Source organism: Amblyomma americanum, chromosome 2 (genome assembly GCF_052857255.1).
Source record: "Amblyomma americanum isolate KBUSLIRL-KWMA chromosome 2, ASM5285725v1, whole genome shotgun sequence".
Lineage (NCBI taxonomy): Eukaryota > Metazoa > Arthropoda > Arachnida > Ixodida > Ixodidae > Amblyomma > Amblyomma americanum.
Genome location: NC_135498.1, coordinates 71,511,937 through 71,537,101, shown reverse-complemented (window position 1 = coordinate 71,537,101; position 25,165 = coordinate 71,511,937). Strand labels below are relative to the sequence as shown.

At 42.1% G+C, this 25,165-nt stretch overlaps 2 long non-coding RNA genes across 2 annotated transcripts; one reads left to right on the top strand and one right to left on the bottom strand.

The window, feature by feature from the left end:
* Nucleotides 1–375: 375 nt before the first annotated feature.
* On the top strand, nucleotides 376–6,941 carry LOC144118675 (uncharacterized). The gene is made up of 3 exons (XR_013312104.1): nucleotides 376–417; nucleotides 5,795–5,857; nucleotides 6,801–6,941. It is a non-coding gene; the product is annotated as an uncharacterized LOC144118675 (long non-coding RNA).
* An 11,108-nt stretch (nucleotides 6,942–18,049) lies between these two features.
* LOC144118674 (uncharacterized) lies at nucleotides 18,050–24,988 on the bottom strand. Its single transcript, XR_013312103.1, has 3 exons — nucleotides 24,951–24,988; nucleotides 19,115–19,177; nucleotides 18,050–18,172 (listed from the first exon to the last, which is right to left on the bottom strand). It is a non-coding gene; the product is annotated as an uncharacterized LOC144118674 (long non-coding RNA).
* Nucleotides 24,989–25,165: the final 177 nt, after the last annotated feature.

Below are 25,165 nucleotides of genomic sequence, written 5' to 3'. Positions count from 1 at the left end.
GTTGCGGTCCGTGTGTAGAGCAGGCGTCATTTACGCCCAAATTGTCCGACTGTGCTGTTTTCTTCAGCTTTCTGTGGTAATTAAAATCTGGCGAGCAATAAAACCCCTGTCATTCAAACACTGCTTTCATTAATGGCTTTCCGACATTCTGGTCAGTACTGCTCTTCACTCGGTCCTTCCTCGGAGTTAACAGCTTTTTTTCTTGTTATTTCAGCTGTGCGTGCTAATGGAAATCCGCCGCTGATTTAATTACCTGTCATGAATGGGCTGCTTTATCGTGAAAATTTGTGACATTCGAAGCAAAAAAATAGGGCACTTCGTCCCTGCTACAAGTATATATACCCCATCTGGATGCATTTGCTGCTATCACCATCGGGAGCAGAAAAGCTTTGACTTTGTATTCTGAGGCATTTAGCGGTAAGTACCCGAAGGCCATGAGTTCTCCGTAATATGTGAATTCTTTTTCGACACGGCACAACAAGTGGATTGAATGCCTATTTGCGTGGCTGATCAAAGTGTACCGCATACAAATCCCCGTTTTGAATGTCCGGTAGCTGCGATGCTGCTAGATAACGTTAATCATATTACGAGCGATTATAACTGTCGAATTTGTTCTCATTCAGCGACACATTTCGAAAGCTCTTTTTTTTCTACAGTGATTTAAATTTGGTAGGGTAGATAACAAACCAAAAAATCTCTTCATGCATTCGAACAGGAAAGTAACAAGTAGACACAGCATATTTTTCTCATTAGTATAATAGCAATACTAGCTGTTGATCTTATGAACTTAAGGGGATACCGAAATTGCCTCAACGGCTATAATGTTTGGTCGATGCACAATTTCAAGGATCCGATCGTTGCCCCAGAGGCACTTGCAAGCGAACATGAATGTACATCAGTTTATATGCACAAAAATAAATCTGCAGTAGTGAAAGCTTAGATAAATTGGGAGGAAAAGAAATAGAAAATATAATAAAACTTATGAGAATCCCAGCTGCAGAGCCTTTTACGACAGCTTTTCTCAGAGTTCACAGTGACAAGTAATCATATCGCGATCCATTAAATTACGTTGAAATAGAAAGTTTAAGGCATCAGGTTTCCAGTAAAAGCTATCCATAGAGGTCCTGCACTGTTATTTCTCTGCATGCTTCGCCAGGCCACTTTTCTCTTGTGCTCCTGCGAAGCCCACCCTAACCGATTTCACCACTATCTGTGTCGCGACGCGGTATTGCTTGGGATGAACAATATGGGTTTTTGGGTCTTTGGGTCTAGGGCTCAAAAGACATTCTGTGGACATATATTTTCTGTCAAGTTTAAAAAAGCAATAATAATTGTGGGCTAAACGCCTTCATTGAAGTCAGCCACAATTTTATAATCATGTCCTCGTAGGCCTATAGAAACCTAAAAGCATGTAACAGAAGTGTACTTATATCAAATGTTTCACGATGTTTCCCTTCAAAGAAATATTAGCACAAAAAGTTTGCAACCTTCATTAGCATTCTGTCAATGTGACGCTATGAATTTTTTGTTCCTTTCCTTTAAAATGAAGCTCATTTTGGATTCTTTAAGAGGTTTAACACGCCACCATAGCCGTTGCGTTCGCACAAATGAAAGCCTTCGTTATTTTTTGTGATTTTTTGCATTTAGAATACCAAATGAAATCTTAGGCGTGTGAATTATCAAAAAATATTTCCTGCTGGACGGACGGCCAAGAGATCAGTGCAATGTCCGGAATTGCGTTGGATGCGCAGGACCTTGACAAGGTGACATATATTGTGCACATCTTTGCGAGGGCTTGGTAAAGTAGTGATTATCTCAAGAAACATTCAAGATGGCGTAAAAGAAGTGCACGAAATCTTCTCATTAATAAAGAGGCTACTTAGTCTGGGGTAAGCAAAATTTTTGAGCACAGCCTTCTAATTTAGAACTTAGAATATTTTGTCAGAGAGAGCGACGATACCTTTCTTACTGTACCAGAAATAAAAAGCTTGCAAGGCGAGGCTAACAGGAATAGAAAGAGGTCTAGCAAAAATATCCTGAGAGATAAGCGTCCAGTGTCCAGTCTGGAGCTAGAAACAAACGGCAGTGTTCGGAGATGAAGCAAGCTATGCTTAAAAACCTGAACTGGGGTCTCTTAAAAATTATCGAAGGTCGATGCGACAGGCATGAGCAGAGGCTGAACGCTGTCAGCAACAGGAAAGAATATTTGAGAATAGAGAGATCATCGCATTAAAATTACGCCGCATGAAGAGTGCGATGCTTGTTCAATACCGACCAGTACCTGCTGCAAAACGCCAGGGTTGATAATACCTCAATTCAATTTTGGCACTCAATGTATGGTTTGATTGAAAGCAAGTAATTCTTGTTTGGTTCACATGCTCTCGTGTTCTGTACGAAAAAAGCCCAAATAACAGCAAATCTCGTCGCTGTTGTTAAGACATCAACTTTACTTATCTTTAAAATTCGTTTCCTTGTGGGCACTAATTTTGCAATTCATTCTTTGCTGCCACAGCGGCCTGATATGTTCTGGGTTGAACAATTGGCCAGTTGTCTCAGAGCATGCCGCTAGAAAATAGACTCGTTCAGTCCCGCTCTAACATACAAGCAAGACGTTTGAGTGTCTCTTGGTCTTAGATCCAGGGTTTCTTTCTAACGAAGTTGATTATTGATTCACAGCTCCTAATGAGCGCGGAATTGACTTGGAGTGTAAGGCTGCGAACAAAAATTGATGCGAATCTTGTCCCGCCAAGATTTTAAGGCCAGAACGGAAAGTTAATTGCCAAAGAGAAAACATTTCTCGAGCACAAGCCGGACGAATTTTCAAGTGAGAGCGACAGCAGAGACAACACGCTAAAGAAACATCGCTGACCTCATTATCACTGCCCTCTTCATACAGTTCCCAATCTTCTGCGCCATCAAACGCACTCTAAATGTTGAAGTTTCGGAGCAAGCGCTCAACCAAGTTTTGAGGGATGTCATCTCAGGCTGCAGCAATCTGACTGTTAGCGACGCGCGCTTAATACGGCGTGTTGGAATTAACTCGAGGGTTCCACTGGTCCGGTTGAATGTCTGACTCTCTTGCCAGGGCTCTCCCTTGGGACTGTAGCACTTCTCTGGTGACTGGATGTGACGCTGACCTCCGCGATTTCACGAACACAGCCACTTCTGAGTCCAGTTCTGAATGGCTGCTTTTCTTTGGGCCCCTGAAGGCCATTCTAGTTGCTACTCGGTGACCATAATTTCCATGCCCCTCCAACGGCGAAAATTCTTTACCTGCATTTATATGTCCCAACGGGCTAACAGATTTCGAAACTGCTGTTACCCTTCGCGACGTTTCACTTGAAGGCGGCAGTGTAATGACACCGTCTCTTTGTTGCCATGTTGTCAGCGGAAAATGACGCGTGAAGAGCTTGCACTAAAAGCAAATGTGTTCACGCCACCACAAGAAGGTAAAAGGAGGTCAAAAAAGCAGCCAATTGTCGTGTGTGCTCTTCTAAGCATCAGTTACTGATAGTAACGGATATATTACTGTCGTCTGCTGGCGTTTGGTGCTGCCTCTGCCTGTGTGCTATTGTTTTTGTTTTTATGCGTTGTCTTAATATTTTAAAGACACAACGTCAAAATCCTGGAATCTAAGCCTACCTAATAGTTTCATTACTCATGTTTTTAAAGAACTATCGTCTAGATTCCAATAAATGTGATAAATAAATCTTTTTAAATAACCATTCTCACAGCTAATTAGATACTAATACGCAAACTAATCATCAGCTCCTGCGCACATACGCTGGGTCTGGAATTTGAATGTATCGCGTCATGTGGCGTATTTGCTATCGCGACCTAAAAACGCCACCGATAATACTCTGGCAGATGAGAACAGCGCGAGGAATTTCGCTGAAGTGACTGGGATAGCCTTGTTTCATTTCGAATCACGAGATTTGCAGGTCGACAGAGGCCCAACATATTTTCGTCCAAGACAAATGTGTCCATCACAACAAGGAATATGCCACGACATGACGAACTTCATTTCGGATGGCGTCCAACACGTCGTTTGTGGCATTTCATATCACTGCAGTTAACATTGCTCTCACCTATGTGTCCTGTAAGGTATCTCAGTGATGCGATGTTTTCGAAATGTCCAAAAAACAGTTGTTCGGCATTTCTGTCTTCTATCTTCACAGACATCTATGAAAAGGCCATACAGCTCGTCTTGTATTTTTTGTTATTTCTTTTGCTTCATACTCGATCAATAATTGATCCGCTGTTTTTTCGCGCACTATATAAGCTATACACCACTGGTATTTGTTTTATAACGAGTACAACTTACACACCTGCTGTGACTTCTTACCTGCAGACTATAGAGTGGTGAGTAAAACAATGCTACCGTCTACTGCACATTTTTTAGTTTCTGAATTCGGAGGTTTATTTCTTACATTTCTCATATCTCAGATGAATGTTAGGGCTGCGCTAAGGGTGTTGCGTACTCGATTTCACAGACCAACCCTGACGTGAAAAGCTCATTGCTACTTTTCAAAGCTGGATTTGGTAAATATCGCTAAAGGAAAATGCGACCTCTAAGCAAACAAGCTTGCAGCGACGTGCCGACAGTGCAGTGCACTCTGTGCTGACACCAAAATCATATGGTCAGGAAAATCTCACCGCTGGGAAGTTGTTAACATCTGTATTTTGGTAATCGTAGTATTTGATACACTTCTAGCTGGACTGAAAAAAGAAACTCCCCTCTACGCCTGGGATTCTTTGCTGCCCACAGGACAGACCTGACCGGGAGGATAATAAATATCTTTCACTTTAACTCCAAACGTGATGTCGAAATGTTTTTATAAAGAAGAAAAACATCAGAAATTGTTTCCTAACTGCTCCTATAGCCCTCCGTTTGCAATTAAATGAACAAAAGTATCGGTGTGCACGCTCATTACCAACACCTGTTCCAAAATATGCCCTCAGATGCAGCAGTGCCTATTGCGCTTGATTTACGACGGTGGGCTGGGCCCAGCTGCTCAGAGCCTTACCACTGAGCCACGGCTGCAGGTTCCATCAAAAAGGCAGCGCCACACCCAGCCAAAAAACAATTTTTCCAAAACTATAACTCGCTGCATGATGACCGCGGTAATTGATTTGCCTGCTGGATTGCTTAATATGCTGTAATTCAGGCACAGTGTTTAGCAGCGTCCTTGCACTCATAAAGATAACATTTCTTGCAATAAAACTTGTTGTTTAAAGCAATTCGCCTGTTTTTTTTTGTGGACTTGAATGAACACCGTACATGCTACTGTGTCTACTTTAGAATTTTTGAATTGTAACCTTTTCTTTTCCCGTTATCTCAGCCTCTATCCTGGTGCGTATTCTTTTCATTCTGGCTTCAAAGATGTGCGTTTGTGCGCACTTCAGCCTGTGAGTAGCGCAGATGCTGGAACCTGTGTTGTGGGGCGTAGGATTTATTATGTGTTCGCTCATTTGATTTATATTTCAGCCATTATATGTTTTATGCGAATGACTTGAAGTGACATTCCCATTACTTAACAAAAGCGAACAAATCGCAGGGGCACATGTTGAAACTTTCGAAACTTTGCCTTTCATGTCACTAAATCAGAAAGCTCAGAGTAGAATTAAACCCAGAACCAATGTCAAATGGACCCTGAAGCAACTATTCCTAACGGCGAGGTTGTATAAAATACTACAAAAGACGCACTACTTCATCTTTATCGTCGCGAGCGAGTGTACAAGCCTAGATTATTTTTTCTGCACTTTAAGCCAGAGACAAATTATTATTTTGCAGGCCAAGCCAACATGTCCAACAACTTCGCAGTCAGTCTGCTGTGTCTGGTGGCCGCCATTCTTGGTAAGTGTACGAAATAAAAATTTTGGATGCGAAATATTTTTTACTTTCATTTTTCCTAAGCTGGGGGTGGGGGGGCACAAAGTTGTAACCACGGCAAGAAGAACACCGAAACTTTCTCAAATTATCACTCCCCGCTGCCGCCGTAGATATATTTGCTCCCTTTGGCGTAAAAGCCGCACCTTCTAAACAGTAGTCAATGTTAGAGGAGTTTATGCCCCTTTCCCACCCGTCTGTCTTCCTTCTGTCAGCAATCTTAAATGCCGCAGTCATGGGAGAAAAGACTAACTGCTCTGGTTAACTTAATCCTATTGCCCAAGCCTATCACCGTGAAAAAACTTCGCACGGGAAATTGTTAACTAATTTTTTTTTTACCAGAAAGCGCACTGCTGCTTATATATCGCTCTTATATATCGGCGAAACAGTGAACTACGCTCGCATTCAACGAACAAACAAGTATGAATGCAGATTTTCCTAAGAGACCAAATTAAAAAGGAAAATTCTCACCACGAAAATGTTTTAAATAAAGTCGATTATAAATCTATCAGCATATCCGGATTAGAAGACTCTCCAATACACAGTGGAAAGTTGAAATTGTTGAGATTGGCCCTGATTAGTCTAATCACAGGAGTAATCAGGGTCCTGTCATTAGTTTCAACTTTCGACAGTTTATTTGATGGCCTTCTAGACCGGACATAGTGATAGGTTCAAAATGAAACTTATTGGAAGCAACTGCTTTCTGAAAATTTTCCTATTTAACATTGTTCTCCACTCAGTCCAGTTTTCATTGCGAATATTTGTAAACACACGCGTTTCCTCTTAAAGAAACATTCTCATAAATATTGTGACGCAATTGCGCCCCTATGAACGGCTAGAATAGAGCAGCAATGTTTAAAACACTTCAATGCAAACTTCCTAACACATTTCTCTGCTCATTTGCTTTCAGCGCTGCTAACAATGGCACCCAATGGAGCAGAGGCCATTCCTCTATACATTATGGATGAGATGAACAAGGGGAGGGCGGAAGACATGGCTAGCAAGGAATGAAGTTCCCCTGTTGCTGAATAAATACGAGCAGTGAACGACATTTGTATTTGCTCATTTCGTAACATACAATCAAAAGAACAAAGTCTTCCCTGTCAAACATTGCCTTTTTTGTCAATAACTATTCTAAAATGCCACTACTTAGCTTAATATTTCGCAGTCTACAGCCATCGCTTTGTAATTTAAAATTTTCTGGTTGTAAAGTCCCACATGGCGGTGGCCACATTCAGGCAGAAGGGTTTCACATTGAAAACGATGCTCACACCCCCTCTTTGATCAGATGGCAGTAGATATTAATCACAATCTATATACATTGAATGGATACGGTCAATATAGGCGGGGCTTATTCTGAGGAAGGTAGTGCAGCGTTCTAAAATCAGGCTTCCTTCTCTTATTCATTACGATAAAAGTAACGCTGGCAGCACAAAGTGAAAACGATGACGCCACCCGCCGTTTGACACCATGCAAAAACGTTCGGCTTCGCTCTTTGTGACGCTGCTCTCTCAGACATCACAGGCTCGTTGTACTGATATAACATCAGGAGAAATGTTCATCACGATGAGTTCTCGGGTAAGTTTATTCATCGAGAAAAGAAGGTGCGCTTGTCCCGTCCTCTTTCATGCGATTGTCCTATTTGCGCAGCTCATCTTTCCACTATGATGAGAAATCTGCTGATCCCGCAACGGTATGAAAATATTTCGTGTAAGGGAACGAATCTTTAATCACTGCAAATCTAGATCTCGTCTCTTCAAATAAGTAATACTTTTATACTCTTAAAATTGAGATATAAAAATTATACTTTTCGGGCAAACTTGAACCACAGATGTTAATTTTAAATATTGCATAGATTCTAAACGGCCAAGATTCTGCTTTGGCGTCACTGAGGTTTCAAAATGAGTGAGCTATTAAAAAAATTTTCCGTTCTGATTGGCTTCAATAGCCTCAATTGATCCATAATGATTTCTTAAGTACAGGACACCCTGCCCGCTTTGTGGTAAAAACTCTCCTGGTTTCTAAATTTTCAAGATAATTAATTGACTGAAGAGGCCATTTAATGTTGCTGCTCCCAAGTGCCACTGATCCAGCTCGGCATCTTCAATTGCTGCTAAATGTCTGGTCTTAACGTACACCACTCGCCAAATGCGCGTCAGAAAAATGTGCGTTTTAAAAGTCTGTTCATCAAAAGAACTGTTATTTATCTTGTTTCCCCCTAGAAGAAGTGGTTCTAAATCAGCTATTTTAAATGTACCAGATATATCCTCCCCCATCTCAATTTTTCTGTTTTGGACAAGATTGTCGCCTACACTCTACACGCGAATCCTTTTCTTTCTCGCTTAATATGTGCTGAGCATCCTCTCTATAACCTAGATCGTGACTAGATCGGGTATTTCTCTCATTTTTCATGAACGTGTGACAAATTACCCTATGATTTCTCCATCAAAACAAGTCCCTTATATGTTCACCCCCGCATCACACCATTGATTTAGTAATTCCTCACTAACAGCGCTCTGTTTTTAGCAGCCGATGGTTGTATTTCGTATGCATGTCTTTAACAAGCGGTTGACCACAATCTACCATGTGGGGCACTTTTTTGTTGTTAATATACACAATGCTGGCAATAATGGTGATCGCATTTCCTCATGTATTGAGCATTTCGCCGACGATTTCGTTCATTATCCTTAAATAAATAGCCAGTATGCAAAACTGTTTTTGCAATGTGATTTGATGCATCTGAAATTCACATAACAACTCGCTCATTTCTATGCACTAAAAAGTAAACAGGTATGACAATCTCGCCCCCTTCGAACGCACCATTGCTGCACACGTACAGTTATATTTCTGCGTACTTAGAAAATTTCATTTCCTATTAATATCTTAATTATCCCTTCATAACTTTCCATGCCATGCTGAAAATATGCATCACCTCCAAACTGATCACACACTCTGTTAACTTCGTAGCAACGTTTCGCAACCCAAGTAATTGAAAATTATCATTGAGCCAATAAATAATCCGACATTGCGCACGTGGCTGAATGCAACTTGAGGTGGATTGCGGTGAATCATATAGTAAGGCTCAATGGTGAAAATTCATGCAAATACACAACAGCTAATACCCCGGCGCGGTAGCTCAGTGGATGTGGCGCTCGGCTGCTGACCCAAAAATCACGGGTTGGATGATCCCGGCTGCGGCGGTCGAATTTCGATGGAGGCAAAATTCTGGAGGCTTGTGTACTTTGCGGTAGTGCACGTTAAAAAACGAAACGTGGTCAAAATTTCCGGACCCTTTACTACTTCGACCCTCATTACCTCTGTCGTTTTGGGGCGTTACACCCCCACAAACAAAACCAACCTAAACAACTGCTAAGATCCAAGAGTGACTGAATGGATCTGTTAAGATGGAGCACACTTTTATCTCACACATTGTTAAGTCAGTAAGCTTTATCGAGCTGCTCTTTTTAAAAAGCGCGGGTTGCATATTTCGAATTTTTTAAAGTTAAATACGAGACGAGTTTGCATGGAAGTACTTATCATGCAGAAACCAGAAGAGTTGCGCTTTCCAGAGCAGTTGTCTCTTTTCTAGTGTTCTCTCGTTAGGCTTCGCGCATAGGATTTTACGGCAAGTAAGCACGACTGAAACGCACGTCATCACGCCGAAAACGCGCTGTGCGGTTAAGGAATACACTCTTCTCTGGCATCAGCTGTACTCAAAGCGTCACGCTGGGCATCTGCAACCGTTCGACGCCCGGGCTTCACCATAGCCTGCAAAGCAGCTTCCCCTTGCTGCGTGCGACGTGTCTACGCCGCTACGGCTGATAATTCCCGCAAGCACTTCGATGCCTTGCAACCACTCGTAGCGGAGCTTTTTTCAACTGCACCACCCATAGTCGCAACACTTTTTTCAAAAGCCCACACAGCGGCTCGTTCCAAAGCAGACGACGGTCCTCTCACAATTTAAGGCGGCGGCGCGCGAGGGACGTGGTTGCTGCTTATGCCTCACGCTCCCTCTACTGCTTTTGCTGCGGCTCTATGTCGGCCATTGCAATCCATGCACGCGCACTCACCCACACCACCCGCAATCCCAGTAATGCCATCCAGTGTACAGCGCGCGCAGAAGCTGCCCTCTCGAAGTAGTTGGGCTCGTCAGGCATGAGATGGCGCTGCTGCGCGTAATTTCAAAAGCTACGAGACGCTTCATTGAAGTCACGGTCAGCATTACAGATTTTGCTATTGTCGCTTAAGTGTGGCATGAAGAGAAATCCTGTTTTTATTACATAAATTGCTGGATTGGGCAGCAGAGACTGATATCACGAAGTTAAGGACAAATTGACCAAGTCTTTGTGTGGCGCTCGTTCATACGATAAAGAAAACAAACACGTTATTTCAGCAATTATGAGGAAGAGTATATATGACATAAAAAAATATTTTTCGGAGTTTCAAGATGACAGAGAGAGAGCTGTAGTTAAAATTACACTATTGTAAGTGTGCATGCACTCAATTCCACACTTCTTCATCTGCCTTGTGTCTGGCTACACATACATCCACACATCATAGCAGAGTACTTATAGTACTTGGTCTACATTATTATATACACAATTCTCGCAATTTTGAGCAAAGTAAATGACGTTCGCGTTGAAATGATACCGGACAGCTCAAGAGGGACTCTTTCAACAAAAACTTATTGCATAGCGCTGAGAAATCCCAAATGCCGACATAAAATTTATGATACAAATATAAACCTTATAAAAATTATCTCAGGGCCGTTAATGCATGCTGCAGAAGGTAGATATGCAGCGCCGAGGATCAGTTTCGTTTCATCAATGTCTGTTTAGTTGCTGGGTAATGAATGGAAAGAAAGGTGGGCTGTTCCGTCCTTGGGCACCTATAAAGTATAAAGGAATGACTTAGACAATTTATTCACGATAAGTGAACATTTCTGATTGTCATGCTCCACGAGCTTACAAAGCGCAGAATTAAGTCCTAAAAACAGATTGAGTCATCTTCACTCAACATCAGTATAGTTTCTACGCTTAATACCTTTAAGTTGTATCCAGCAAAAATAGCGTTTATCCAGTGCTCGCTCCTTTCATGAATTTTGTCGTAATAGAGGGTGTAATCTTAAGAAAAAACATCGTTATTCTAGATTGTCTTAACCAAGACATTTAAACTCCTGCGCATTAACCGGAGAACAGAGCTGTTAATAACTGCGGGACAAACAAATCATGTTTGCACCGCTGTAGCCTTGAAAGGCAAGCAATGCACTCGAATAAAACATCCTGTCGTATAAAAATAAGCGCATCTGGCTATGTTAAAGGCAAAGAATTTAAACGTTCGCCAATGTACATAAACGCATTGAACGCGCAATACACAGAGTGGGCGCTCTTCAGCATCAATGAATCTGCGATATTTTGCGCAAACACTCTCATCTAGGAGGAATTTTAAAGTATTTTACGAACAAACCCAAGCTGCTTGAAACATTCTTAATACCCCGTATCCGAAGCGAAACATAAAAATTCGGGTTTTTTCTCCGAAAGATGGTGTTCACTGCCACCAGCAATCCCTACCAGCACATCGTAACCACTCGACATCGACATCATGTGTGTGCTCAGCTGCGGGGCGCGTTCACTTTCTTTTCAGTTTCGCAAAGTCGACAGCAAGCCCCTCAAGCATGTTCATAAACAAATGGCAGAGGTCGTGACTCGCCCTAATCACGTAATGCCATTGACGCACATTAACATTCTTGTAACTCACAGGTGACAGTCGTACGTCTCTGCCGAAGCATTAGCATTCGATAATAGCAGCATTAAGTGGCGGCTAAAAGTAGATTGAAAAATACACTGTTCGGATATAAAAATCGCAAAGCCACTCATAGATTAAAGTGGCGTAAGAAAAACACCTAACATGCGAAAATCTCTAGCGCTGTATCCACAAAGAATGCATGATAAGTTGAAGGGATATTTTCTTGGGCTAGGCGATAGAATGCATTCTTGCTCCTTTTGATGTTTCTGCTGTTTTGAATTATTCACGATGTGCGCTGTAATATTGAACATACCAGTGTTGGCAGCTATGAAAACTAATGTGCTTGGGAAGAGCGCGGATTTATTGATGCTGTGAAGAGTTTATTTCATTACAGTTATAGACTGGACCAACTGACTCTCTAAGGGACATAAATATGTGCCTGAAATATAGATAAGGCCTAAATTGCAACGAGGCTATATTATTCCTGCGAATAGGATGAACTCCACTGCAGAACTCTCAGAGTGGTTTTCTACGTGCAGTTATTATTTTTCTCTTCCAATTAAAAATCAGACAGGAAGAGTTTCTCCCAGTATTGAGTCATTTTACCCTGCCGCTGCCCAATTATGAACTGGAAGAATGACAGGAGACATAATAAGACCATCTGTTCAAAGTCAGCTTAACATCTGTTCAGTCCGACTGTGCTGACTTAGACCACCAAAATACAGTGTTCTGTGATTTTACTTTGTTTATTGTCGATTAGCTTTTATTGATCTGGTCATCATGTCTGGCTTTCGGTGCGTAGGCATGCACTTTAGGAGCTTGTCTCTCTTATTAGCATAATTACGATAGCTTCCAAATTATCGTTAATAATATAGAACACCTCTATGTTCCAAGCCATATCCTGTTTGATGAGGAATCCCACAAATAGTTCTTGTTTGTCTTCTAATCAATGATAGCACAGTATATGCCAGCCCCTTAGTACTGCATACGTTTCATCTGTCCTAATTGACCGTACTAAGCCCTATGGCAGCCAATTTAATACCCTCTAGTTCCTCGAAGAGAACATTTAGGCTATCCTTACTGGATAACGTTCCAGCGTTAAACGTGTCCAGGTTCAGTTTCCAATGGCGGCTGGTCCGCAGCAAGAGATTCTTAGCACCTTCCGGTGCGTCAACGGTATGACCACCGCCTTGGCCAATTGGTCCTCAGCTGCTGGGAACTTAGGACCGGCGCTGAATACGCGTGCTAAGGCCTTAGTTTCAGGACTCCGGGAATGGAACGGCGGGCACCAAGGTCTTTGCCACCCGTAATGGCACCAGTCCAGGTTTAGTGACCCGGCGGGGCGGTTAATCGGTCGCCTCGAAGTCTGGCAGGACGTGGCCGGCAAGAGCACAAAAAAGCTGTCCGTCCTCCATGCATCTGCTCCGTTATCCATTTCTTACGCTCGGCGCGCTGTGGTTGTTTCCACGCCCCATGCGGGCGTCGTCAACTTCATCGTTGACAGCGCTGGTTGACGGAGTATGTCGGTAGTTTCTTAAACTAGTTTTTCAAAAACTGGAATTAATTGCCATTTGCAATCGTGACCAGTTCATTACTAATCCCACCTCGACCGCCAGCTCTCAACTTTTGGAAGGCGATCGTCTTGGGTTTGTAGTTTGAACCAGACCTAATTTATAGTTAACGGTAACCTTTCTATGATAGCTGTAATGTTTTATTTGTAGTTGAGCTGATGTGAATAAATATTCAGAAATCAATGATTGCTTTAATTCCCAAGACTAGGAATTATGTAGGATGATGGCTACATTTACTATGCCTCCGGAAGCATCAAAAAGCACTTCCCTTTCACAACAGTATTATATTTTTTGATGCAGACACAAAAAAAGAACACTATGTCATACAAGACCCAAACGCAAAACATTGCACATAAAAAACGTTCATGATGGTTTCGACAACTTAAAGGTATTTAGCGTAGAAAAATACTGATATTTAGTGAAGATGACTCAATGAGTTCTTAGGACTTATTTCTGCACTTTGTAAGCTCGTGGAGCATGGCAACCAGAAAAGTTCACTTAGCGTGATTAACTTGTCTAAGTCATTCCTTTCTACTTTATAGGTGGCCCAGGACTGAACAGTCCACCTTTCTTTCTATTAATTACCCAGCAACTAAAAAGACATTGCTGGAACTAATATGATTCTCGACGCTCAATATCTGCATTCTGCAGCATGCATAAACAGCCCTGAGATGATTTTTATAAGGTTTTTATTTTTATCATAAATTCGGTCACTGCTGTTGGGATTTACCAACGCATTACAACAAGTTTTGGTTAAAAGAGTCCCTCTTGAGCTGTACAATATCATTTCAACGCGAACATCATTTACCTGCCTCAAAATTGCGAGAATTGTGTATATAATAATGTACACCAATTACCATGAGTACGCTGCTATGAAGTGTGGATGTATGTGTAGCTAGACACAAGGCAGAGGAAGAAGGCTGGAATTGAGTGCATGCACGCTTACAATAGTGTTATTTTAACTACAGCTCTCTCACTGTCATCTTGAAACTCCGAAAAATATTTTTTTTACATCATATATACTCTTCCTCATAATTGCTGAAATAACGTGTTTGCTTTGTTTATCGCATGAACGTGCGTCCACGAAGACTTGGTCAATTTGTCCTTCACTTCGTGATATCAGTCTCTCCTGCCCAATCCAGCAATATATATAAGAAATACCGAATTTCTCTTCCAGCCACAGTTTCACGAGAGCAGCAAAAGCTGTAATGGCGACCGTGCCTTAAATGAAGCGTATAGTCGCGCTTGGAATTACGCGCAGCAGCGCCATCTCATGCCTGACGAGCCCAACTACTTCGGGGAGGGCAGCTTCTGCGCACGCTGCGCACTGGATGGCATTGCTGGGCATGCGGTTGGTGTGGGTGAGGGCGCGTGCATGGATTGCAATGGCCGACATAGAGCCGCAGCAAAAGCAGTTGAGGGAGCGTGAGGCATCAGCAGCAACCGCGTCCCTCGCGCGCCGCCGCTTTAAATTGTGAGAGGACCGTCGTCTGCTTTGGAACTTGGCGCTGTGTGGGCTTTTGAAAAAGTGTTCCAACTATGGGTGGTGCAGTTTGAGAAAGCTCCGCCACGAGTGGTTGCAAGGCATCTAAGTGCTGCAAGCAGCAAGGGGAAGCTGCTTTGCAGGCTATGGCTAATCCCGGGCACCTAACCGTCGGCGATGCCCAGCGTGACGCTTGGAGTACAGCTGATACCAGAGAAGAGCGTATTCCTTAACCGCACAGGGTGTTTTCGGCGAGATGACGTGCGTATCGGGCGTGCTTGCTTGCCGTAAAATCCAATGCGCGAAGCCAAACGAGAGAACACTGCAAAAGAGAAAACTGCTCTACGGGTCGAGATTGTCATACCTGTTTACTTGTTAGTGCCTAGTAACAAGCGAGTTGTTATGCTAATTTCAGATGCATCAAATCACATTGCAAAAACAGTTTTGCATACTGGCTTTTTATTTATGGATAATGAACGCAATCGTCGGTGAAAACCTCAATAGATCAGGAAATGCGATCACCATTATAGCGATCATTGTGTATATTAGCAATAAAAAAGTGCCCCTTATGGTATTTTGTGGTCCACCGCATGTTAAAACACATGCACACGAAATATAACCATCGGCTGCTAAGAACAGAGCGCTGTTAGTGAGGAATCACTAAATCAATTATGTGATGCGGGGGTGAACATATAAGGGACTTGTTTCAGACGGAGCAGTCATGGGGCAATTTGCCACAAGTTCGTGAAAAATTTAAGAAATTCCCGATCTAGTCCCGATGTAGGGTATAGAGAGGATGATCAGCAGTTATTAAAAGAAAAAGAAAGGGCTTCGCTTGCAGGGTGTAGGCGAAAATCTTGTCGTCCGGAACGAAGAAAATCAAGGTCCAGTTGATGAAGGTTACCAAGGTTGAAAATAAGATATGTGAACTAATGATTAGCAAATAATGCTAATAATCCATTAGCGCTGCAAATAAGGACAGAACGAGCGTTACATTACTTGAAAAGCGTATCCGTGTTACTCACATTGCCCACTAGCGGCAGGACGCTGTCCGGCAGGAATTGTGTACAAACGATGGCCGAGTCACTGCTGACTTTAGGTCCGTGATTTAAGAAAAAAATTAAACTATTTTCATCGCTACCACAACCGAAAGAAATCTTCAATCTTGGAATATATTTCGCCAGTTCAGTTTAATATATTACTGTAGGATGCATCGGAATCAATGTGCGAGTGCGCATTTTGTGTATTACAACAGCAGCGGCGTCTATAAACACTGCAACGATTTGATAAGACCATTCGTCAACGGAAGCCTCCTTGATGGTTTTTGGTTATGGTGTTCGGCTGCTGACCCTCAAGACGTTATTTCGATACCGGCCATGGTGGTTGCATTTTGATGGATGCAAAATTGTAGAGGCCCGTGTACTGTACGCTGGCAAGGCGAACTTAAAGAAACCTATGTGGTAGAAATTATCCGGAACCTTCGGCTACGGCGTCCCTCATAGCCTGAGTCGATTTTGGACAGTAAACACCGTAAAAAAAACCAGGATATTCGTAATCAGGGATGACATTACTGCTTATGTCAGCAAGTGATAAAGCTTTCCCATAAGGACCCTTCATACCTGACTAAAATTTGAAACATTTCCAGAAAGAAGGATCGAAAGAGTGTCGCATTATGGAATCACGATCCGGCGCGTTGAAACAGACGTGCATAACTTCGAAAGGCCTATGTAGAACTCAAGGATTAGGAACGGGTTGTTGACTTGCTACCGTTTGCGGAACAGCTTTTTTCTTTCTGAAGAGCTTCTGGAAAGATAATGTAACTAAAGACGCGGTTTTCTACTCGAATTGATATAGAAGAGGAGAATTATGCTCACTAATTTCAATTACTTCTTATTAAAACTCATTATTCATTGACTGTAGTGTCAATGAAATCATGCATCTATGTATTGAGGTAATTTCACGTTATTAGTTAATTGCAGTACTGTTACCGAATCTGTACTCTCCAATTATTTTTATTGTGGGATTTGAACATGGTGTGCAGTTATTTGACATCGTAAAGTGAATAAAGAAGTGGTCTCTTGGCCTAGGCTGTGTTTCATGGAGTGTACGAGATGAGGGAGGATATATCTGGTACAATTAAAATAGCTGAATTGGAACCAGTTCTTCTAGGGTGAAATATAAGATAAATAACAGTTTATTTTGAGGAACAGACTTTTAAAATACACATTTTTCTGACGCGCATTTGGCGAGTGGTGTACGTTAAGACAAGGCATTTAGCAGGAATTGAAGATGCCGAGCTAGATCAGGGGTACTTGGGAGCATCAACATTAAATGAACACTTCAGTCAATTAATAATCTTGAAAATTTAGAAACCTAGAGAGTTTCTACCTCAAAGCGGGCAGGGTGTCGCGTTCTTAAGAAATAATTATGAACCTATTGGGGCTTTTGTAGCTAATCAGGACGGAAAAAACTTTTAATAGGTCACTCATTTGGAAGCCTCAGAGGCGCCAAAGAGAAATCGCGGCCGATTAGAATCTATGCTATATTCAAAATTAACATCTGTGGTTCAAGTTAGCCAGAAAAGTATAAATTTTGTATCTCAATTTTAAGAGACTAACAGTATTACTTATTTGAAGAGACGATATCTAGGTTTGCAGTGATTACAGAGTCGTTCCCTTACACGTAATATTTTCATACCGTTGCGGGATCAGCAGATTTCTCATCATAGTGGAAAGATGAGCTGCACAAAAGGGACAATCGCATGAAAGAGGACGGGACAAGCGCACCTTCTTTTCCCGATGAATAAACTTACCCGAGAACTCATCGTGATGAACATTTCTCCTGATGTTATATCAGTACAACGAGCCTGTGATGTCTGAGAGAGCAGCGTCACAAAGAGCGAAGCCGAATATCTTTCAGTGCGTCGAACAGCGGGTGTTGTCTTCTTCGTTTTCACTTTATGTTACCAGCGATACATCTATCGTAGATGAATAAGACAAGGAAACCTGATTTGAGAACACTGCACTACTTTCCATACAATAAACGCCGCCTATAACGACGGTGTCCATCCACTTTATATGGATTGCGGTTAGTATCTGCTGCCATCTGATCTACGCGGGTGTGCGAGCGTCGTTTCCATCATGATACCATTCTGTTTGAATTTGGCCGCCACCATTGGCACTTTACATACAATTTTTTTTTAAATCGCAAAGCAATTGTTGCAGATTGCGAAATGTTCAGCTTAGTAGTGGCATTTGAAAAAAGTTATTGACAAAAAAGGCAATGTTTGACATTTAAGACTTTGTTCTTTTGTTTGTATGTTACGAAATGAGCAAATGCGGATGTCGTTCACTGCCCGTGTTTATTCAGCAACAGGTGAACTTCATTCCTTGCTAGCCATGTCTTCTGCCCTCCCCTTGTTCATCTCATCCATAATGTATAGAGGAATCGCCTCAGCTCCATTGGGTGCCATAGACAGCAGCGCTGAAAACAAAATATCAGAGAATTGTGTTAAGAAGTTTGAATTGAAGTGTTTTAAACATTACTGCTCTAATCTAGCCGTTCATAGCGGCGCACTTGCGTCATAATTTTCATGACACTGTTTATATAAGAGGAACCGCGTGTATTTACAAATATCCGCGATGAAAGTTTGACTTAGTGGGGAACAATGTTATATAGCAACATTTTCATAACGCAGTTGCCTCCAATAAACTTGATTTTGAACCTATCAGTGTATCCTGTCTTGAAGCCCATCAAATATACTGTCGAAAGTTGAAACTAATGACAGGACCCTGATTAGTCCTTTGAACAGACTAATTAAGGCCATTCTCAACAATTTCAACTTTCAACAGTTTACTAGAAAGTCTTGTAATCCGGATATGCTGATTGGTTGATAATCGACTTTATTGAAAGGATTTTCGTGCTGAAAATGTTCCTTTTCAGTTTGGTTGCTAGGGAGATCTGCACTCAAGCTTGTTGGTTAGTTGAATGCAAGCGTAGTTCACTGCTTCGCCGATATATAAAAGGGATATATAAGCAGCAGTGCGCTTTCTGGAAAAGAAATTTAGTTAATGATTTCCCGTGTGAAGTTTTTTCACAGTGATAGGCTTGGGGAATATGATTAGGTTTACCAGAGCAGTTAAAGTCTTTTTCTTCCATGACTGTGGCATTTAAGATTGTTTGCTGACAGAAGGAAGAGAGACGGGTGGGAAAGGGGAGGAAACTCCTCCAACATTGACCACTGCTTAGATGGTGCGGCGTATCCGCCAAAGGGAGCAAATGTAACTACGGCGGCAGTGGGGACTGATAATTTGAGAATGTTTCAGTGTTCTATTTGCCGCGGTTACCAGATCGTGTTCCCCCTATTTTGGCGAAAATGATAGTAAAAAGTATTGCACATTTAAAATTTTAATTTCGTAAACATACCGAGCATGGCAGCCACCAAAGACAGCAGACGGACTGCGAAGGTGTTGGACATGTTGGCTTGGCCTGCAAAATAATAATTTGTCTCTAGCTTGAACTGCAGAAGAAATAATCTACTCTTGTACACTCGTTCGCGACGATGATGGCGAAATAGTGCGTGTTTTGTAGCATTTTATGAAGCCTCTTCTTTAGGAATAGTTGCTTCAGGGTCCATTTGACATTGGTTCTGGGTTTAATTCCACTCTGAACTTTCTGATGTAGTGACATGAAAGGCAAAGTTTTGAAAGTTTCAACATGTGCGACTGCGATTTGTTCGCTTTCGTAAAGTAATGGGAATGTCACTTGCAAGCCATTCCCATTACACATATAATGGCAGGGATATAAATCAAATGAACGAACATATAATAATTCGTACTCCGCACATCACATTTTTCAGCATCTGCGCTACTCACAGGCTGCATGAAGTCTGAATGAAAAGGATGCGCACCAGGATAGAGGCTGAGATAACAGGAACAGAAAAGGTTACTATTCAAGAATACTATACTAGACGCAGTAGCATGTACGGTTTTCAATCAAATCCACAAAAAACATGCGAATTGCCTTAAATAGTGGTGAGTTTTATTGGAAGAAATGTTATATTTATGACTGCAAGGACACTGCTTAACACTGTGCCTGAAAAACAGCATATTAAGCAATCCATGAGGCAAATCAATGACCGCGGTCACCATGCAGGAAGTTATAGTTTTCGAAAAAATGTTTTTCGGCAGGGTGTGGCGCTGCCTTTTTGATGGAACCTGCAGCCGTGGCCTAACGGTAAGGCGCTGAGCCGCTGGGCCCAGCCGACCGTCGTAAATCGAGCGCAATAGGCGCTGCTGCATCTGAGGGCATATTTTGGAACAGCTGTTGGTAATGGGCTTACATACGGATAGTTTTGCTCTTTTAATCGCCGACGGAGGACTATAGGAGCCGTATCGGTAAAAATTGAGATTTTACTTTCTACAAAAAAAAATTGACATCGCGTTTGGAATTAATGTGAAAAATATTTATTATCCTCGCGGTCAGGTCTTTCCTGCGGGCAGCTATGAATCCCAGGCGTAGGCGGCAGTTTCTTTTTTAATTTTCAGTCCAGCTTGAAGCGTATCAAATACTACGATTACCAAAATACAGATGTTAAGAACTTCCCGGCGGTGAGATTTTCCTGACCACGATTTGGGTGTCAGCACACAGTGCACTGCTCTGTCGGCACGTCGCTCTAAGCTTGTTTGCTTAGAGGTCGCATTTTCCGTTAGCCAGATTTACCAAATCCAGCTTGGAAAGTAGCAACGACCTTTACACGTCAGGGTTGCTCTGTGAAACCGAATTACGCGACATTCTTAGCGCAGCCCCAACATTCATCTCAAATATGAGAAATGTAAGAAATAAACCTCCGAATTCAGAAACTACAGAATGTGCAGTGTATGTGCAGTGGACGGTGGCATAGTTTTACTCACCACTCCTTAGTCTGCAGGTAGGAAGTCACAGCAGCTGTGTAAATTGTACCCGTTATGAAACAAATGCCAGTGGTGTATTGCTTATATCTTGCTCGAAAAACACAGCGGAGCAATTTTTGATCGTGTATGGAGCAATACAACTAGCAAAGAAAAAGTACAACACAAGCTGTTTGGCCTTTTCATAGATGTCTGTAAAGATGGAAGACAGTAATGCCGAACAAATCCTGTTTTTCGGAAACTTCGAAAACATCACATCACTGAGATACTTTACAGGAGACATAGGTGACAGATATGTTATCTGCAGTGATATGAAAGGCCATAAACGACGTGTCGGACGCCATGTGAAATGGAATTCGTCATGTCGTGGCAGGTTCCTTGTAGTGATGGACACATTTTTCGTGGACGAAAACACCTTGTGCCTTTGGCGATCTGTCAATATCGCGATTCGAAAAGAGAACAAGGCTATGCCAGTCACTTCAGCGAAATTCCTCGCGCGCTTCTCATCTGCCAGAGTATTATCGGTGGCACTTTTCGTTCGCTATAGCAATAAAGCCGCATGACGCGATATATTCAAATTCCACACCCAGCGTATGTGCGCAAGAGTTGATGATTAGTTTGCGTATTCTTATCTAATTAGCGATGAGAATGGTTTGTTTGGAAAGATAATTTACCACATTTATTCGAATCTAGACATTAGTTCTTAAAAAACAAGAGTTATGAAACAATTATGTAGGATTAAATTCCAAGATTTTGACGTTGTGTCTTTAAAATATGAATACAACGCATAAAAACAAAAAAGTAGCACACGGGTAGAGGCTGCATGAAACGCCAAAAGAGAAAAGCAATACATCCGTTACTATCAGGAACTGATAACAAAAAGAGCACACACGACCGTTGGCTGCTTTTTTGACCTCGTTTTAGCTTCGTGTGGTGGCGTGAACAGATTTTCGTTGTAGTGGAAGCTGTTCACACGTGGTTTTCCGCTGACAACATGGCAACAAGGAGACGGTGTCTTTACACTGCCGCCTTCAAGTGAAAAGTCGGAACGTGTAAATGTATGAATAGAATTTTCACCGATGGAGGGGCAGAGAAATTATGCTCACCGACTAGCAACGAGGATGGCCTTCAGGGGCCGGAAGAAAAGTCGCCATCCACAACTGAACTGAGAACTGGCTGTGTTCATAATATCGCGGAGGTCAGTGTCACTTCCACTGACCAGAGAAGTGCAACAGGCCTAAAGGAGAGCGCTGGCAAGAGAGCCGGGCATTCCAGCGGACCAGTGGAACACTCGAGCTAACTCCAACATGCCCTATGAAGCGCGTGTCGCTAACAGTTTGATTGCTGCAGCCTGAGATGACATCCCTCAAAACTTGGTTGCGCGCTTGCTGCGAAACTTTAGCATTTAGAGTGCGCTTAATGGCGTAGAAGATTGTGAACTGTATGAAGAGGGCAGTGATAATGAGGTCAGCGATTTTTCTTTTGCGTGTTTTCTCCGCTGTCGTTCTCACTTGCAAATTCGCCCGGCTTGTACTCGAGAAACTTTTTTTTTTCTTTTTGGCAATTAACTTTCTCTTCTGGCCTTAAAATATTGGCTGGACAAGATTCAAATCAATGTATTTCCGCAGCCTTACACTCCAAGTGAATTCCGCGCTGATAGGTGCTGTGAATCAGGAATCATCTTCGCTACAAAGCAAACCTGGATCCAAGACCAAGAGAAACTCAAACGTCTTGCTTGTATTTTAGAGCGGGACTGAACGAGTCTATTTTCTAGCGGCATGCTCTGAGAACACACGCTCTTCATCGCTCCTTAGATCTTTCATTCGCTATTATCTCATAGGCCACTCAAGGTTCGTTTCTCACTCGACTTCGATTTATCGTCTACCTACGGGCATGTTACCGAACAACTATGAAAGAAAAACGAAGCTCTTATGATGGAAATTTGTCTGTGTCGATTGTGTCAGTGAAGCTTAAGCTGTCAAGGTCACAGGATAAGGGGTCAGTTCGTCTGTTTCTCTTTGAAGCTCATGCAGAGCCATGAGGGGTAGGGGTATTCACTGCTTATGTTCACAAACATTTTTTCGAATGCCGGACTTCTGATGCCTCTATATCTCAACGCCTTTGTCGAGCTGCAGTTGTTGTAATTCGAGTATTCCACTAACTACCTGCCGACACGGATATTCCCTTGTTCTTGTTACTGTTAACAAGCGTCAGCTGGCCAATTCTTCAACCCAAAACATATCAGGCCGCAGTGGCAGCAAAGCATAAATTCCAAAATTAGTGCGCGCAAGGAAACGAAAGTTGAATATTAGTAAAGTGGATGTCTTAACAACCATCGACGAGATTTACAGTTAATTGGGCCTTTTTTGTACAGAACACGAGAGCATGTAAACCAAAGCAGGAATTGGTTGCTTTGTATCAAACCATACTTATAGGTGCCAAAAGTGAATCAAGGTATTATCAACCCTGGTGTGTTGCTGCACGTACTGGTCAATATTAATCAAGCCTGGCACTCTTGATGTAGCGTATTTTTAATGCGATGAGTCTCTCTATTGTAGAATTTTCTTTCCTGTTGCTGACAGGGTTCAGCCTCTGCTGATGCCTGTTGCTTCGTCCTTCGATAATTTTTCAGAGACAACCAAGTTCCGGCTTTTAAAGAATAGCTTGCTTGGTCTCCGAACACTGTCTTTTGTTTCTAGCTCCAGATTGGACACTGAAAGCTTATATTTCAGGCTTTTTTTGCTAGACCTCTTTCTGTTCCTGTTAGCCCCACCTTGGAAGCTTTTTATTTCAGGTACAGTAAGAAAGCTATCGTAACTCGGTCTGGCGAAACATTCTAAGTTCTAAATTAGAAGGCTGTGCTCAAAAATTTTGCTTTCCCCAGACTAAGTGGCCTCTTTATTAATGAGGAGATTTCGTGCACTTCTTTTACGCCATAATGAATGTTTCTTGAGATAATCACTATTTTACTCAGACCTCCCAAAGATGTGCACAATATATGTCATCTTGTCAAGGTCCTGTGCATCCGACGCGATTCCGGACATTGCACTGAGCTCTTGGCCGTCCGTCCGGCAGCAAATCTTTTTTGACATTTCACATGCCTAAGATTCTATTTAGTTTTTAAATACATAAATTCACAGAAAATACCAATAGCCAACATTTGTGTGAACGCAACGGCTATGGAGGCGTCTTAAACCTCCTAAAACTTCCATAAAATAAGCTTCATTCTCATGGCAGGGAACAAAAAATTCATAGCATAACATCTACAGGGTGCCAATGAAGGTTTCTGAATCGAAAGGCTATTATTTGTTTCAAGGAAACAGTAAACCATTTGTTATAAGTCTACTTCTGTTACATGCTTTAAAGTTTCATTTGGCCTACGAGGACACGATTATAAATTGTGACTGACTTTAAGGAAGGCGTCTAGCCCAGAACAATTATTGCTTTTCCTTACTTGACAAAAAATATCTGTCCACAGAATATCTTTTGAGCCTAGACCCAAATACCCAAAAACCCTTATTGTTCGTCCCAAGGAATACAGCGTCGCGACACAGATAGTGGTGAAATCGGTTAGGGTAGTCTACGCAGAACCACAAAAAAAGGTAGCCTGGCGAAGCATGCATATAAATAAGAGTACAAGACCAATATAGATCGATTTTACCAGAAAATATATGCCTTAAGCTTTCTATTTGAACGTTATTTTATGGCTCGCCATATGACTACGTGTCACTGTGAACTCTGAGAGTGGTTGTCGTAGAAGGCTCTTGAGCTGGGATTCTCATCAGTTTTATTCTATTTCCTATTTGGTTTTTCGTCATTTTTCTCTGAGCTTTTACTACTCTGCATTTATTTTTGTTCATATAAACCGGTCTACATACAGGTTTCCTTGCAAGTGCCGCTGAGGCAACGATCGGATCATGTACATTGTGCATCGACCAAACATTATAGCCTTTGAGGCAATTTTGGTATCCCCTTAAGTTCATCAGATCAACTGCTAGCATTACTATTTTACTACGGAGACGAAAATGCTGTGTCTATTTGTTAGTTTCCTGTTCGAATGCATGAAGGGATTTCTTGGTTTGTTGTCTTCCCTACAAAATCTAAAGCACTGAAGAAAGTAAAAATAAGCTTTTCTGAAATCAGTCGCTATGTGAGAACGAACTCGGCAATTGTAATCGCTCGTATTAGTATTAACGTTATCTTGCAGCATCGCAGCGACCCGACATTCAAAACTGGGATTGGTATGCGGAACACTTTGAAGAGCCACGAAAATAGGCATTCAGTCCAATTGTTGTGCAGTGTCGACAAATAATTCGCATATTACGGGGAACTCATGGCTTTCGCGTACTTACCGTTAAATGCCTCAGATTACAAAGTCTAAGATTTTCTGCCTCCTGATGGTGATACAGCAGCAAATGCATCCAGAACGGGTATATATACTTGTAGCTGGGACGAAGCGTCCTATATTTTTGCTTCGAATGTCAGAAATTTTGACGATAAAGCAGCGCATTCATGACAGGCAATTTAATCAGCAGCGGAGTTCCATTCGCACGGACAGCTGAAGTAA